The following is a 16,659-nucleotide window of genomic DNA, read 5'->3' as shown; positions in this document are numbered from 1 at the left end:
AATCCAGACCACAGCACAAAAACAACATAACTGGAGGAGGAGGAGGAAAGGCAAGGAGAGACTCAGCTTTCAGAGGAATGTTACATCCTCTGCCAGGCATTGGCTCCTGTCCTTTGACAACAGTTGTTAACCTCTTGAGCACTGGGAGAGTCAGATTTTTTACAGAGAAAATGCTTATGGGTAGCAATCTGGGAAGGGGAAGCGAGAGACTTGACTTAAGTTAGTACTGTTCCTGTGTGGTAAGCATAATGTTCTTACTTAGATTGCATGTTACACAACAATAAAAATAACATGTTTTCTAAAGATGCTTTTACTTATAATTTGTAAACCTTTTTCTTCTTATATATAAATTATCATTTGAAGGGGTATAGCCTAAGCGACCATTGTGACCGAATGACCGGTCGCTATAACGCACACTGATCACCAGGGGGCAGATGCTCAATGCAGGAACTTCCCCCTGGTGGTAAGTGCACTCCCACAGGGGAGCGCTGCTCAGCCAGAACCTGGGCTCATGGCTGGTGAGCACAGCGGCGGTGGGAGCCTCTCCTGCCTCCCTGGCAGTGCTACTGGGCAGCGGTGGCAGGCCGGGATGAGCTACAGAGCTGCGCCTGCCCCAGCTGGAACTCCTCCCTGGCCGCCTGCCACTTTGGCACTGCTACATCCCCCGAGGGGTCCTGGATTGCAAGAGGGCGCAGGCCAGGCTGAGGGACCCCACCCGTGCACAAATCCATGCACTGGGCTTTTAGTTAATCTATAAAACACTGTTCTGAATTATATAAAAGTATAAAGTTTAAAAGGATACAATTCTTACCCTCAAAACAGCACAGTCCAAAGGTCCAAACAAATGGGTACAAAGAGAATGCAATGAGTCAAAGAAGGTGACTGAGGTACCTGTTAACTATGGGCACAATACAGAACTACTCAATCTCTAGGGTACAAATGAAAACACTGAAAAACGTGGCCTGTTCTCTTTAACTCTCAAATGGCCATCATGGGAGGAAAAAAAAACAACACTGCAAATTTAAGCTGATTTTGCTACAGCTCTGTAGGGGACTGAATTAATAGCAATTTTTAACTTAATGCCAAATGTGAGTCAGTTTAAACCAAGGATGTCAAACCAAGCCATTCTATTGTGCAGTAGATCGGAACAAACCCCATCCTAGCCTGGATCAGCAATATTCACCAGAACTCAAATAAGTGGGGAGAAAAACCAATTTAATTGATGTTCCTCACTGAACTCTTGATTGATTCTATCCACCATCCCCTCCTCCCAAACCTTTCTCTCCACACCTCCTCCACCTAAGATAATGGCAACCCATCCACTTGCTCAGTCCAGAGGTTAATGCTCTAACCTCCCAGTTTTAGACAATGACCTGTTCATTCGACCTCCAATACAAGGTGGGGCAAAAGCAGGGTTACAATTATTCGTATGGAAAATAATACAATAATTAATAATACAAGAATAAACGATTTCATGTATTCACAACTGTAAATCTACTATTGCCCCATCCTGTATATCTTAAATTCATCTATTTATCTTTCCCCTACCATCACCCTAATCCAGGGGTGGGGAATGTCTGGCCTGTGGGCAGTATAAGGCCCAGGAAATCATTTGATCTGGCCCTGTCAAGGCATTAGGGCGTGAGTTAATTAAATCTTTGACCAAATATAGCAGGCTAATTTTTAAGTTGATAATTCTGTATGGTCCATTAATGATGTTATAAATATCCAAATGGCCCTTGGCAGAAAAAAGGTTCCCTGCCCCTGCTCTAATCCAACTCATCTATATCGCTTACCTGGACATCTGCAATAGCTTCCTAATTGGTCTGCTTACTTCCACCCTGACCTCTATCAAATTCCATCTATATTTTTTTTTTCAACTAGTATACTGCATATTTCTTCCCTCAAAATGTAAGCTTTGTGAAGACAAAGACCATGTCTGATTTTAACTGGGGTGTTCCTGGTGCCTAGCACAGTACAATAAGTTATCGTGAGAATGAATGGTTTGTAGAATCCCTGCATGACAGAAGTCATGTCCACAGCAGACAATTATAGTTCAGAGTCCATTCTCTTAAGTGTCTCCTTCCCCACTCCCCCGGGCCACAGGAGCCAATTCCTCAATGAGAACTGAGTCTTTTCTTCCTTCAGGCTGATTGTATGGTGACCTGTTAGCAGAACCTCTTAGGCAAAAAATCAGAGTGAGAGCTTTGATCAAGTGTGGCTAGATGGAATGTATTCAAACTGAGCCTAACTCTTTCTAGAGCTCTGGAAAGAGATGAAATTTTATGGAAACACACACACACACACACACACACACACACACACACACACACACCCCTTATAGAGCCGTTGAGACATTACTGCCCTCTGGTGGCAATAATCTTTATCGGCTTGCAACCAAGAACTTCCTGTCTTCTGTATCTCAAATTTTTCTGAAATTTTATGATTTTAACCTTGATATGTCTCCTTTGATCCATCATGTCTTCCTTCTACAAGTACATGTCCTTCAGTTCTAGAAAATTTTCTTGAATTATTTCTTTGAAATTTTCTCTGTTCTTTTTGTAATTCCTAAAATTTGTATGTTAGAACTTCTCAATTGATCTTTTAATTTTCCAATCCTTTTCCTCCCTCCCTGGTTTTATTTGTTTTATTTTGTACTACTTTTTGAGAGGTGATTCTTTTAGCTCCACCAATATGTCACCAAAACAACCTGTTGATAAAACAAAGCTGAGTTTATTCTTACTGAAGTGAGGGAGAGCACTAACTTTGGACAGAATCTCAGTTACCTCTTAAGAGGTGGAAAGGCAAAGTTGAGATATTTATGAGGTCTTGACATCTGGTTTAAGGCAGGTCTTCCAATGCTAGTGCTTAATTAGAAATCAACAAGGATGACTTTTGGTGCCTACTAAGGTTTCAATCCATGTCACTTTCACCCTTCGGAGTCTCAGTGTTTTTAATTCACCTAAAAATGGGGGAGGGTCTCTACTAGATTTTCTTGAAAGCCCCATACCTGTTCTACCTGTGAGTCTAGAGCTCAAGGACAGGTGGAGGTGGAATGGGAGGATGTACTACCACAGAAAATAGTCTAACATGAAAGTCAATGAAAGAAAATTCATCAGAAAGGTGGCAGTAAATCCGTGGAAACTGTCTCCAGGGAGTGTATGTCAGAGAATGTGCCGGAGGAGCCGGTGCAAAGGCGGAGGTGAAAAGAGAGATGCTCCTTTCTCAAAACTGGAGGGCGTGAGTGATCTGGCGGTAACTTACAGGCTGAATCTGCTGATCAGGCTGCCTAGGTCCAGTCCTTTGGGAAGAATGACGGTCCCGCTCAAAGGGACCGAGGGAAACTCCCAATATCAGCCCCGACTTAAAAGGCCAGACGCCGCGTCCACCCTCAGGTTAATCTGCAGGCCAACTGAGGCCGAAGGGGGGCTACCGTGGAGATCCGCCAGGCGCAGACCGAGCTCTGACTCCCAAATTCCCCAGGCTTTGCTTTACTGCCCCACTTGGGATGAACTCTTAGGGCCTCCCTTACTCCAGTGGGTTATCCGACTCTTCAGTGCCCCGCCTGCACTCTCCGTTCCGCGTCCCCAGGTCTCCTCACCTCGCCGCCCCTCCCACGCCCCCGCCACCTCCTCCCCTCTTCACGTTTCTCCAGGCCCTCCTACGCGCCCACCCTTTCGGCCTCACGGCTTCCTAGTTCTCAGCTCTGATGGTCGTGTCTCCCTTCTTTACCGTTTCTGCCCCTTTCCCTGGCCTCTTTCGGACGCCTTTCCCGCGCTCACCCTGCTCTAGCGGGCCGAGGCTCGTCGACGACCCCGCCAGGATTCAAGCCTGAGGTACTAGAGGCGCCGCCCTCCTTAAGGAGGCCCCGATTCTCCCGCCCTCTGAAGGCGGAGTGAGAAAGCTATTGGTCCCCACGGTGCGCCTCGCAGGATTGGCAGCTCTTTCTGTCCAACCCAGACGTGCAGCCGACTCCCGCCCCTCGCCTGGAAGGACCCCCCCGCGAGTGTCTGTCTCACGCCTGACCTGGTCTGGTCCCGGTTCTGTCCCCGCGCGCCGCGCCTCTCCCAGCTTTTCAGTCCGTTCTACCAGCGGTGGTTGTAGCATCCCGAAGTTCCCTGCGAGGAGAGCTGCGCCCAGATTTCCTTTAAATAGGAGACCGAATCAGAATCGGAAAGCTGGCCCTTGCTCTTCAAATTTCCTGCTTGTTCACATATGTTGGCCAAACTTTTAAAGAAGTCCAACAAACTGATCCTTAGCCATGCACTGAGCTCCATGATAATAATAATAGTAAACACTATCATAGACGCTTTATAAGAAGGAGCTCATTTCTCCGCAAGGTAGATGTATATTATCCCCATTTTACAAGTGAGGAAACTAAGTTACCAAGAGGTTAAGTATCTTGCTAACGATCCGCTATTAAAGCAGCTATTAAGTGGCAGTTGGGATTAGAACCCAGGCAGTGAGACTTCTCTGAGCCGCTCCAAACCACTGTAAGCACTTGCCTCCGGGGCTAGGATGAATTCACAATTCAAGAAGCAGAGTCAAGTCTTCCACGGAGCCAGGGTTAGAAAACATGGAGAAGGAGGGGTGAGGATGGAGAAGGCCAAGAGATTCTTTGCTTTGGCGCTGTGTTCTCTGAGCTTGGTGAGTTGAAAGATGTGATTTCATTAAGTGTGTAATACAGTGTGTGGGTCTTTTGAAATCATTATTTAAAGCTAACTTTTTAAAATATTAAAGGAAAAAAACTATTAAATGATCCTTTATTAAAATGGGAAAAACATGGCTCTTTAATACTAAAACATAGTAAATACCTTCAAGGAGCAGGATATCCCTTAGGAGTTTGTAAGTAGAAAGTATTTTTTTAAAATAAATACTTTATTGATTTTTTACAGAGAGGAAGGTAGAGAGATAGAGAGTTAGAAACATCGATCAGCTGCCTCCTGCACACCTCCTACTGGGGATGTACCCGCAACCAAGGTACATGCCCTTGACCGGAATCGAACCTGGGACCCTTCAGTCCTCAGGCCGACGCTCTTTCCACTGAGCCAAACCGGTTTCGGCAAAAGTATTTTGATTCTGTATTAATATATTTAAAGAGATGTGTAACGGCTATGCAAATGTAGGGTGGGGGCCCTGCCCCTTAAATTTATATGCACCTTTCAAATGATTGAGTAGTCACATAAATCTCAGCTCAAAATTTCCAGAAATAGAGCTTTTCTCCACAAGTACCTTTCCTCACCATACCACACATATACCACCTTACATCATATTTATAGAATGACTGCCAGGAACAAAAATGCTAAGTTTATTTGATATAGTGATATTTATTATTTCCAATCCAAGTTCAGGTAAGTCCCATGGGCAATTTCCAATATTGTTCAGTAAGTTTTCATTATTAGGATACAGTGAACTAGCCTAATCATTTTCTATTAAAGATTTTGGTGAGTTGATTGTAGAGCAGGAACTCAACTAGCTTTGCGGACAAAGAGGTAGTCTGAATAAAGAATGGTAAAGAAGTGAACCAATCTTTCTTACACACAATGGTGTACTTGAACACTGAACTTTTCCACTGAGGCACTGGAAAATGTGCCCTTTAGAGAAGCACTGAAATGAAAAAGCAAAGGATGACATAGTGGTTCCGATTAATATCAGTATGTTTTGCTAAGTAAGTGGAGGTGAAGCCTTCAGCAATGACTAAGTGAATAAAAAATGTATTTAACCTTTCATACCTCAAATTATACCAGTAAGGAACTCTGTAAAATGTGTTAGAATTAGTTCTCTTTCTTTCTTTCCCCATGCTTCATACTTAACTCTGCACCTGCTGCGAAACTCACTCCCCCGGCTTTGTTGTAATTTAGCTCATGCTTTGTAATTTCTATGGTGGGTCTTCATCCTAAAAGTTAAGTGAGGTATCCTTGGGTTCCTTTACTTTTGAGGGAGAGAAGACCCAGGCTTAATGTCTGGTTGATTGGGTAAAAATAGTCATTCTTTCAGATTCTGGATGTTAATGCCTTCTTTATGGAGCTTTAGGTAAACAGTTAATTGTGGTTCTGAAGGAAGTGAGTATGAAACACTCTTGTGTTTTGTTCATTTGGTCATAGTATGCATCAGTGATGTGACTACAACTCATTGTGAACAAAAAATTGGTTATTTTTATATAATTATTTTACTACCTTTGGCCCTAATGATGACACAGATCCACAATAAAAATAAAATGTGTTTGTTTTTTTAAGGCCAGGTCAAGATTATTCAGCTCAGAATGGGCCAAAAGGACTCATTTGGTGAACTGGATTGCCTTCCCTGGTATTAACCTGCAAATTCAACAGGACAGCATCCTATAACTTTCCCTGTATGGAATCAGGATTGTAAACATAATACCTCTGCTGTGACTGCCATTTATTTGCTGTTAACTTTCAACTCTAGATTTCCAGTTCTGACTTCCTGTTCCAAATTCTAAATCCCAACCTCCTTTGTTCTGGCCTGTGTTCTCAGTGGGTTGAGGCATCATCCCATACTCCAAAAGGTGAAGGATTTGATTCCCGGTCAGGGTACATACCCAGGTTTCGAGTTCAATCCCTGGTTGGGGTGCGTACAAGAGGCAACTGGTCGATATTTTTCTCTCATATCCATGTTTCTCCCTTTCTCTCTCTCTTTTTTCTCTCTCTCTAAAATAAATAAAATAGTAATAAATAAATACATCCCAACTAGCTTCTTCATCTCTTGAGTGTTCTGGGTGTCCCACAGCTATCTCCAACCCAGCATGTCCAAAATTGAATTAACTTATAACTTCCCTCATGCCTCCCCCCCACCCCCCAGAACTACTCCATATTTCTCTGAATGAATAGTAAATATCCTTTTAGAATCAAGCCATAATTAGAGAACATTCCAGATCCCTTCCTCCCTTTACTCTTCCTTCTGACTCATCTAACTAGTGGTCAATTGTATTGATTCTACTTGGGTCAGTGTATCAGGCATCTCCATACTCCTACTAAAGTTACTACTGGTTGTCAGGTTGCCTAGAAGCAGAGTCTCAAGAGGATTTAGATTGCATATGATCTATTGAGGGAGCAAGTTTCAAGAGAAACACCCGAGGGAGGGAGAGAAACAGACTAAGGAAAGGAAAAGGACCTACCTAACAAAGATGTAGTCTCAGGTAAAGTCTAGCCTGGTCTGGTCCACAGGTAAGGGATCTGAAGCATTAACCACAGAGCAGAATTATACCCCCTTGAGGCAAGGGGGCCAATCTCTTATAATACCGCCCCCCCCCCCCCCCCGCAATAGATATTGACTGAGGGCAGTGGTTGAAGAGGGTGTCATAACTTCCTGGGGAAGGTGGCCACAGTCAATGTGGGTAATTCACTGGAGAAAGGGGTAGCTGTGAGCCATTCACAGCATCCACAGTCACTGCTGGGGATGAGGGCTGGGCTCCAGCCTGGTGAAAGATCTGGGCAGGGCACCACAGTGTCTACCAGGCCAGCCCTCATCAGCTCTCACTTGAACTACTGTAGCAGACTTCTTGATGGAATCCCTACCTCTAGTCTCAACCACCTCTAATTCACCATCCACACTGATCTTTCCAAAAAGAAAATCTGATCATTCATCTCTCAGAATTATAGAGAAAAAAGCTAAACTCCTTCCTAGCCTTATTTCCTATAATTCTCTTCACCCAGTTACACTTCATGACTATCTCATATTCACACACATATAAGTACATGACTGCCCTGGCCAGTGTAGCTCAATTAATTGTAATATTGTCCTGTACACCAAAAAGACCTGGGTTTGATTTGGGTCAAGGCACATACACAGATTGTGGGTTCAACCCCCAATTGGGGCATGAGTGGTAGGCAACTGATCAATGTTTAACTCTTACATCAATGTCTCTCTCTCTTCCTCTCCCTCTCTCTCTAAAATCAATAAAAGCATGTCTGCAGGTGTGGATTAATAATAATAATGATAATAAGTGCATTACTTACACACATGCACACACTCACCTTTGCTCTAGTAATATCAAACTCACACTTCATACTCTCATGTTGCCATGCTTTTGCACTGCTGCTCAATCTGCCCGAGATATCTTTCTCACTCCCTGCTCCCACTTATCTGAGAAATTCCTGTTCCTTCTTCAATAGAAAGTGCATCATCACCTCTAAGGAGCTTTCCCTGATTTCTTTAGTTGGATTCAGCACGTCACATTGTATTGTAATTGTGTACTTAAGCACATGTTTCTATAATTAAACAGTAAGCTAGCTCCTCATTTTATCTCCTGAGACTTGGCTTGGAGGCAACGCTCAATAAATGTCAGTTGGTGATCTTCCAGCTTTATCACCCCTTGAATACCAAGTTCCATTAGTTTACCAATCACTGTTTCATGTGATCTTCCCTTACGTGTCCCGAAACTCTCTTCTTGAAGCTCCATGGCATATCCCCTTCTTTTAATATTGTAGAAGCTGGTAAACAGTCTATGTTCACTCATGATTTTAGTAATGTTAACATTATTCCTCCTGATTCTTCTGCAGTTCTAATATAATAATTTATACTTGAGCCAAGCAAGCTTTAAGCTGAGTAAGATTTCTATAGTGAGAAATGAGAAAGTGTCCTTCCAGACTTAGGAAATGGCACCGACAAGGGTGGAAAAATGAAAGCACTAGAGAGTCAGAGCACTAACTAGCAGTCTCAGGAGGTCAGAGGGATGTAGTGGGAGAGGAGACTGGAAACCAGTGAGTGTAGTGCCCTGAGCCTCACTGATGGAGATGCAGGGCACTACCTGTAGAGACAGAGACTGTGTAAGTCCTGGCTCTACCACGCCCTAGCTGGATGATCTTAGGTAAGCATCTTAACCTCTCTGAACATCACTTTCTTCATTTGTAAAACTTAAAAAAAAACACAACACACCACACACACCTTAGTTAAAGTGTGCTGACTGAATGCTAGTGGGGAGATGGCTGGCAGAAGGGAAAGAGAAAAAGACCAGTTCCAAGGATGGGGCAGAGCTGGCTGGGGTCTGGGAGGTCTCCCCTCCCAGCTCTTGGTCATCCAGCATGGGCAGATGGAAAAAGGAAGATGGAAGTGACTCCCTGGTCAGACTGGATTATCAAAAAATGACTCAGGAGCGCCCGGCTGGTATGGCTCAGTGGTTGAGTGTCAACTCATGAACCAGGAGGTCACAGTTTGATTCCCAGTCTGGGCACATGTCCACGTGTGGGCTCGATGCCCAGTAGGGGGCATGCAGGAGGCAGCCCATCAATGATTCTCTCTCATCATTGATGCTTCTATTTCTCTCTCCCTCTCCCTTCCTCTCTCTGAAATCAGTAAAAACATATTTTTAAAAATGTGGTAAATACATACAATGGAATATTATTTTAATAGCCTTAAAAAAAGAAGGAAATCTGTTTTATGCTACATCATGGATGAACTTTGAAGACATTATGCTAAGTGAAATAAACCAGTCACAGAAGGGCAAATACTGTATGATTCTACTTACATGAAGTATTTAAAATAGTCAAACTCATAGAAACAGAAAGTAGAATGGTGGTTGCCAGGGATTAGAGGGAGGAGGAAAGAAGAATTGTTATTCAATTAGTATAATTTCAGTTTTGCAAGATGAAAATGTTCTAGAGAATTTTTTTTATTAATCTTTATTGTTGAGATTATTACAGATGTCCGTCTTTTCTCTCCCCATAGCTCCCTTCCACCTGGTTCCCACCCCACCCCAGGCCTTCGCCACCCTATTGCCTGTGTCCATAGGTAATGCAATACATGCATATAAGATCTTTGTCTAATCTCTTCCCGCACCCCACCACACCCCTTCCCTCTGAGAATGATCAGTCTTTTCTATTTCCATGCCCCTGATTCTATTCCATTTGCCAGTTTACTCTGTTCACCAGATTTTTTATTCATTTGATTTTTAGATTCAATTGTTGATAGATATGTATTTATTGTCACTTTGTTGTTCATATTTTTTACCTTTTTCTTCTTCTTCCTCTTCTTAAAGAATACCCTTCAGCATTTCATATAATACTGGTTTGGTGGCGATGAACTCCTTTGGCTTTTTCTTGTCTGTGAAGCTCTTTAACTGACCTTCAATTCTAAATGATAGCTTTGTTGGGTAGAGTAATCTTGGTTGTAGGTTCTTGCTATTCATCACTTTGAATATTTCTTGCCACTCCCTTCTGGCCTGCATGGTTTCTGCTGAGAAATCAGCTGACAGTCATATGGGCACTCCTTTGTAGGTAACTAACTGTTTTTCTCTTGCTGCTTTTAATATTCTCTCTTTGTCTTTTGCTCTTGGCATTTTAATTATGATGTGTCTTGGTATGGTCCTCTTTGGGTTCCTTTTGTTTGGGGTTCTCTGTGCTTCCTGAACTTGTCTATTTCTTTCACCAGGTAGGAGAAGTCTTCTGTCATTATTTCTTCAAATAGGTTTTCAATATCTTGCTCTCTCTCTTCTTCTGGCACCCCCATAATTTGGACATTGGTACACTTGAAGTTGTCCCAGAGGTTCCTTACACTATCTTCATATTTTTTTAAAATTCTTTTTGCTCTTCTGGATGGGTGATTTTTGCTTCCTCATATTTCAAATCATTGATTTGATTCTCAGGATCCTCTAGTCTACTGTTGAATCCCTGTATATTATTCTTTATTTCAGTCAGTGTATGCTTAATTTCTGACTGGTCCTTTTTCCTTTTTTTGGCATTCTCACTAAGATCCTTGAAGGTCTCACTAAGTTCCTTGGAGGTTTCTAGAAGATTCTTGAGTAACCTTATAACTGTGGTTTTGAACTCTATATTCAGTAGTTTGCTTTCTTCCATTTCTTTCATTTGTGACATGTTTCTTTGTCTCCACATTTTGGCTTCTTTCCTGTGTTTGTTTCTATGTATTGGGTAGCTGCTAAGTCTCCTTGAGTTGATAGAGTGGCCTTGTGTAGTAGCTGTCCTATAGGGCTCAGTGGCTCAGCCTCCCCAGTCACCTGAGGTGTACACTCTTGGTGCACACCTTGTGGGCTGTGTGCACAGTTTTATTGTAGTTAAGCCTTGATTGCTGTTGGTGTAACTGGGAGGAATTGACATCCAGGCCAATTGGCTGTGGAGACCAGCTGCAACTATAGTGGGAGAACTGCTGTGCAGGAGACACCCTTATGGGGCAGGACTTGCTTCAGTGGGGCTTTGGTGCTCACTGAGTCTGCCCCTAGAGTGTGTTGCTTATGGATGTGAAGAGTTGTAATCTGTTATGGTCTCACACTGACCACTGGATATACTGGCTCTTGGGTCTCCAGGGAGGTGCAAAGTCAGCCACTGCCTGAGGCCATTCAACAGGAGATACAGAGAGATCTGCAGATTCCTCCTCTTTGTATCAGGTTTGGAAGTGCCTAGACAAGGCCCAGCTGTGAAGCAAGGCAGGCTGATGATGGTGCCTGCTTTGGGCCTTTTATTGATAGCTTTGGGGCTTCCTGACCCAGCTACAGCTTGTTTGACAGATTTTTAGCCTGAAAAAGGACAGACCATTCATATGCAAAAGCTGCTGCGCACAGCTTGGGTAGGGTTGAAAATTGGGTGGGGCGGGTCTTAGGGAATCACCAGGGCAGAGCAAACAGAAATGGCTGCCAGTCAGCCCTGCATTGGGGAGGTCCCAGCACAGGAACAATGATTGCTGCAAGCACCTCCGTCTGGAAGAAAGCCGCCCCCGAGTTCCTGCCCCGATGCCAGACAGTCCAGTTTCTCCCTGTATATGTCTGTGTCCCCCAGAGCCTTGCCCGGCACTGGAGCTCAGAGGAAGTGGGAGCTTGTAAATTCAGTTCATGGTGCCGGCCTTTAAGAGGAGCAGCTGGGTCTCCAGCTGTGTGTCACTCAGCCCCAATCTGCGCTGGTTTTTATAGTCCGTAGTTCTTACTGGCCATAGGGACTTCTTTCCCCAGCTCTGGGACCCTGGGCTGGGGGTCTGGTGTGGGGCTGGGGCCCCTCGCTCCTCTGGGTGGCCTCCACAGAGGCGATCTCCCTCCCGATTAAAAAAGCGGCACACCTGGGTCTGGACCAGCCCATTCCGGGCCTCTGCACCTTCTACCAGTCTCAGTGTGCTTTCTTCTTTACTTTTCCAGTTGTAGAACTTCCATTCAGCCAGCTTTCTGGCCGTTCTGGATGATAGTTGTTCTGTATTTTAGTTATAATTTTGATGTGGTTGTGGGAGGCAGCAAGTAGAGGCATTTACCTATGCCACCCATCTTGGTTCTCCCCTAGAGAATTTTTTAACAATGTGCATAAAGTTATCACTACTACACTATACACTTAAAAGGAAAGGGTCTTTCTGACAAATCAAATAAGGACTGGTAAGTGTGTATACATTGTAACTAACAATTAGGTTTTCATTGATTATTTTAGCAAACACATTTATGAAATTATGAAATCCCCTTATTAGTGGTTATGATAATAATTACTAGTAGATTGCACTTGGTTAAGTAGAAACAGCAAGTGAGCCCTACTTCTTCTGCAAGAAGGTTGGCCACAAAGGTTATGACTCTTTCTGGGTAGCACAATATTAAGGGAAGATTGATTCAGGGCCCATTTGCTTGCTTCCATTATCTCAGGGGTCACAGTACTTCACTGACTATTATGTAATGTCTGAAAACAGTCATTTCATATATTTTGTTCAGTTTCCTAATTATTTACTGTGGGGGGATATTTATCAGTTTAAATGGGTGGAATGAAGGTAGTCTCTTTTATGCATTAAATTTTTAAAAATTATTTTGAAAATAAAAAGTAAAGTAAAATGGAGAGGGAAATCAGAAAAAAAATAATCTATTACGTTCCAGATCCTCCCTTTTTTAAATATCTCCCTTAGGATTCCTGAAATGCCAATTTTATGATCTTTAATACATGACATTAACATTGTGCATCCCATGACCAGGGTTGATAGCACCTGTGTGGTCTGGCTAATAATTTGTCATCCTCCAAGCCAGCATTTTAAGAATATTTTTAAACGGTAGCTAATGAATGTAGAAGAAATGTATTTTCTGTTATAGAATTGAAGGTTTCCCTGGCTGGTGTGGCTCAGTTGGTTGGGCATTGTCCCATGCACCAAAAAGTTGCTGGTTTGATTCCCGGTCAGAGCATATCCCTGGGTTTCAAGCTCAATCCGCAATAGAGGACATGCAGGAGGCAGCTGATCCATGTTTCACTCACATTGATGTTTCTCTCTCCCTCTCCCTTCCTCTATCTCTAAAAATCAATTTTAAAATCTTTAAATTTAAAAAAATCGAATGCTTTTCTTTATGCTTATAAGTTGTATATCAGCTGACTCCTCAGCCTTTTGAACTCTCCAAGTGAAACACCATTCACAAAAGAGCATTAGCAAGTAAGGCAGAATTATCAACTTCCTTTAGTTGCTCTTTCAGGGATATATGAATGGAAAATTCTCAGTCTTTCTTTGACTGAAAATATCTTTAGCCCTCCAGCTTAGCTAGGGATAGAATTCTAGATCGTCCATTATTTTCCTCAGTACTTTGAAGAACTTATTCCATTATATTTTGGTCTCTAATTATGAATAAGTTTATTGTCAGTGTACTTGTTGTTTCTTTGCAGTTGATTTGTACTTTCTTCCATTGAAAATTTACTCTTTGTATTTGAAGATCTGAAGTTTCATTATAGTGTGTCTAGCTTTACATTTATTTTTAACTAGAGGCCCAGTGCATGATTAAATCATGCATGTGTAGGGTCCCCTAGGCCTAACCTGCCATCCAGGCCATATCCACTGCCTCACAAAGCCTAGCATGCTCCGCAGACACTGCTAGCAGCCTGCTCCCCGCTTTTGATGGCAGGGGGTCCGCTGGTGCTGGAGCGGACACACAGCTCCCTGCTTTCGATCTCGGGGGAGCTGGCTGTCTTTCCGCTGGTGCACCAGGCCTTTCGAAAGCCTCCGGAGGCTTTCAAAAGGCCTGGTGCCGGAGCGGACAGACAGCCAGCTCCCCGCTTTCACTCCCCGCTTTTGATGGTCCGCAGCAGGACGTGGGCTCACTGCCCCAGAGGCCCCTTCTGTGCCGCAGCACAGCCATGGCGCAGACGCTGAGCTCGTGTCGCCAAGCTCGCGCCGCCGCTGGCGACGCAAGCTCAGCGTCCCACCGGCCCAATCAGCCACCCCGGCCACCCCGAGTCCCGCCCCCTGCGCCTCCCGCTGGCCCAATCGTGGGTGTAGCGGAGTGATGGTAATTTACATATTACCCTTTTATTATGTAGGATTGTCCTGCTCACGACCTAAGGATTCATGCCTTTAATCACATTGGCATCAATCCCAAATGATGAGACCTTTTGTCCACTACATTAATGAACTTGTGTGTTAGTTTTCTTTTGCTGCCGTAATAAAATACCACAAATTTAGTAGCTTAAGACAACACAACTGATTATCTTACAAATCTGTAGGTCAGAAGTGCAACACAGGTCGAATTGGACTAATATCAAGGTGTCAACAGGGATATGTTCCTTTCTTGTCTCTCTAGGAGAGAATCCCTTTTCTTAACCTTTTCCAGCTTCTAGAAGCCACTCAAATTCTTTGCTGCATGCCCTCTTTCTTCATCTACAAAACCAGCAAGGCAGAATCTCTTTGACCCTTCTTCTGTTGTTACATCTCTTTGTTTCTGACCACAGCCAGGAAAGGCCCACTTTTAAGGACTCATTTGATTACATTGGGCCCACTGGGATAATTCAGAATAATCTCCCCCTTCCAGGGTTCTTAACTTTAATCACATCTGTAAAGTCCCTTCTGCCATGTAAGGTAACATTCACAAATCCCAGGAATTAGAACATAGACATCTTTGGAAGACCATTATTTGGTTGATCATACCTTGGGACCTCAGCATCTAATACCAAAATCTCACCCAATTTTTGGTGAGTGTTCCCAAGGGTCTTGAGTTCTCTTGCTCCAGCTCCCTTTTGTGGAGAGGCTTGGCTATCATTTATATTACCAGTGCCCTCTGTGAGAATGACATTCCTCTAGACACAATAGTCACTTAGACTTATGATGGTGGTCCCAAGGCTATACAGAGGCAGGGGAGAAAGGGAGGAAATAAATGGTCTGTTCCCCAGCTCTATGGCTATATTTTTTTCCCTTGAGTTTTGGAATATAGTTCCAGTCTCAAAGGTTTTTGTAAATATAGAGATTTTTCTCTTTCTAAAACTAAACCTTCTTTCCAAAGTAGCTCAAAATGAGACCACTGGATCTAGCTGATGGATAAGTCCCATTCTATGTCTCCTTTCTTTCTTACTCTTCATCACTGGCACACCTGCCCCAAACTCCTACCAAAACAATAAAAGTCCATATGAATTTTATTTCATTAGTCAAAACAATAATAGTTCTCGTGCAAGACAGAGAAACATCGATCAGACAATTAAACCTCAGAGGGAAGGTAGGGGAGGGTGGGGGTAAGGGGGAGAGATCAACCAAAGGACTTGTATGCATGCATATAAGCCTAACCAATGGACACAGACAACAGGGGGGTGAGGGCATGAGGGGGGAATAGGGAGGTAATGAGGGAATAAGGACACATATGTAACACCGTAATCAATAAAGAAATTAAAAAAAAAATAATAGTTCTCGTGCATATCAATTCATGCATGGGGCTTACCAAGGTGGTCCGGTTCCCACTGGTTCTTTAAACTGCCCATTTCTGAATACATTTGGAGGTCAGTTAAGACACCCTTCTATGGAATTATTGAATTTAAAAAATATTACAGGTTTAAACAGTTTAGTTGGGAGATTCACTCCTGGATTATTTTCCTACAACCTACATTATTCAAGAGAATGTAACATCAGAGATTATTTTTTATCCTACCTGGAACCAAAGTTTCTTCAAATTTGACTCTGCTTGACTTTTTTCAAGTTCCTTCTTATAGTATTCTGATCCCCACATATTCTCAGGTCCTATAGTTATCTTGTAGGCAAATTCTATTTGGAGCAGGACCTGTACTTCTCTGCTCAGGCTGTGCAGAGCTCTGTCACTGGTTATCAACCTGTAGGCAAAAAAGGGTGATGGAGGCATGTCATGAGGAAAACAGGAGTTATCTTGCAATGAATCTATTTCAGGGTAGTTCATATATGGTCTCCAGGCAAGGGAAGGCTGTTTTCTTCTGTCAGGAGGAAATGGACAGCTTCTTCTGGCCAAAAAGACCTAGGGACAATTATGAGCTCAATGTTCTTAGGCTCATGCACCCAAATATTTCTTGCCCAGGCCTAATGTATCACATTTTTCCTATCTGGGAAAGACTTCAACATGGAAGACCTATTGAAGCTATGAATTCAATCTCTTGCAACTCTGCCACTATGGACCCTGAAACTACTTTTCAACAGTGTCTGATTTACTGTTATAAGAGATGGGAGTCTCCTTTATGACTGCTTATGGCTTTCATAGTCCTATGGCTTTCATAGTGTTTCTAAATTGGCAATGGCTGCTATTGTTTTCCTTTTGCAAGGCTTACAAATGCTGTCAAAAGCAAATAGTCTATTCTGCAATTATTATTATTATCACTAGAGGCCTGATGTACAAAGATTCGTGCAAGAATAGGCCTTCCTTCCCCTGGCTGCTAGCACCACCTTCGCTCCGGCTGGAGCCGCCTTTCCTCCTCTCACCTTGTCACGTCAATTTGCATATTCCCTCCTTATTGGCTATAGGCGTCA

At 43.2% G+C, this 16,659-nt stretch overlaps 1 protein-coding gene across 1 annotated transcript in view; it reads right to left on the bottom strand.

Annotated features, from left to right (window-relative positions):
• Nucleotides 1–3,798, bottom strand: part of LOC307098081 (gem-associated protein 8-like) — a 55,783-nt gene extending 51,985 nt beyond the window's left edge. The window contains exon 1 of the mRNA XM_079768536.1: nucleotides 3,783–3,798. The gene's annotated coding sequence lies outside the window, so the exon portion shown is untranslated. The remainder of the gene's footprint in view (nucleotides 1–3,782) is intronic.
• Nucleotides 3,799–16,659: the final 12,861 nt, after the last annotated feature.

The sequence above is a fragment of the Cnephaeus nilssonii genome, assembly GCF_951640355.1.
Source record: "Cnephaeus nilssonii genome assembly, chromosome: 4".
NCBI classification, from domain to species: Eukaryota; Metazoa; Chordata; class Mammalia; order Chiroptera; family Vespertilionidae; genus Cnephaeus; species Cnephaeus nilssonii.
This window is presented reverse-complemented; position numbering and strand designations above follow the sequence as displayed.